At 40.2% G+C, this 1,148-nt stretch overlaps 1 pseudogene; it reads left to right on the top strand.

Annotated features, from left to right (window-relative positions):
* The first annotated feature begins 205 nt into the window (after positions 1-205).
* LOC128667125 (phosphatidylglycerophosphatase and protein-tyrosine phosphatase 1-like) lies at positions 206-774 on the top strand (annotated as a pseudogene).
* The last annotated feature ends 374 nt before the right edge of the window (positions 775-1,148 follow it).

Below are 1,148 nucleotides of genomic sequence, written 5' to 3'. Positions count from 1 at the left end.
AATTACTTTTATCAAATTTGTTTAATTCTCTTAGTACCCTTTGTTGAAGAGTAAATCTAGGTAGGCTCATATGAGCTCAGGAGCATGCACGTGTCTTTATTACTCTATGGCAGTAGTGTTTGCAACAATATATAACAATGCTACAAACAATGTTGCAAAACACTGCTGCTAAGAATCCATTGTAACCACTCAGGAGACAGTAGTCATGCCACTGATGGTGGCTGCAGCATGGGCAGCATTGTATCCAAGTTTACTTTATAACGTCCTCATGAAACATGTTACCCATTGAAAGTGATACAATAGGATTGGTGAGACCGCTATCCTTGGTGCTTTGCCCTTTCCGGGGGAATGAGCCATACCTTGCTTAATGAAGAGAATGTTTGTGGAGTCATAACGATGAATGAGGAATATGAAACCAGACTACTGTGTCACTCTGCTGAGGAGTGACAAGCCTTGATTATTCAACAGCTGCATCTTGGGACTGTAGATTACATGGGAGTCCCCAGTTTGGAAAATGTAAAGAAATCAGTGGAATTTGTTCACAAGCATCAGCAAATAGGTAATAGCGTCTATATACACTGCAAGGCAGGTTGTTCCCGCAGTGCCACCATGGTAACCGCCTATTTAGCACAGAGACGGTGTAAACCGAATTATGCTACAGATTACATTGCAGGCATCCGGCCACACATTCTGATCAGGCCAAAACAGTTCCGTGCTCTTGAAGATTTCTACTCATCAGTTACTGGCTCTGGCGCCCCAGAAGGGGGAGGATGAATGCAAAGATACATGTTCATGTTTTCACACATCAATTGAAAGTTTCATGAGAATATCTGATTTTTTTGTATCTTGAAGAGTTAACTCAGGTTATTAGCATGGACAGCAAGATATTTTTGGGCATTGTCTCTACATTTTCCTTAATGTTTGGGTATTGACTGCTCTACACTTGTCATCAAGAGGAGCCTAATATAACACTAAACTAAGCTTAACCCCTTAATGACCACAGCACTTTTCCATTTTCTGACCGTTTGGGAACAAGGCTATTTTTACATTTTTGAGATGTTTGTGTTTAGCTGTAATTTTCCTCTTACTCATTTACTGTACCCACACATATATATCGTTTTTCTCGCCATTAAATGGACTTTCTAAAG

This window comes from Bombina bombina, chromosome 1 (assembly GCF_027579735.1).
Source record: "Bombina bombina isolate aBomBom1 chromosome 1, aBomBom1.pri, whole genome shotgun sequence".
Taxonomy (NCBI): Eukaryota; Metazoa; Chordata; class Amphibia; order Anura; family Bombinatoridae; genus Bombina; species Bombina bombina.
This window is presented reverse-complemented; position numbering and strand designations above follow the sequence as displayed.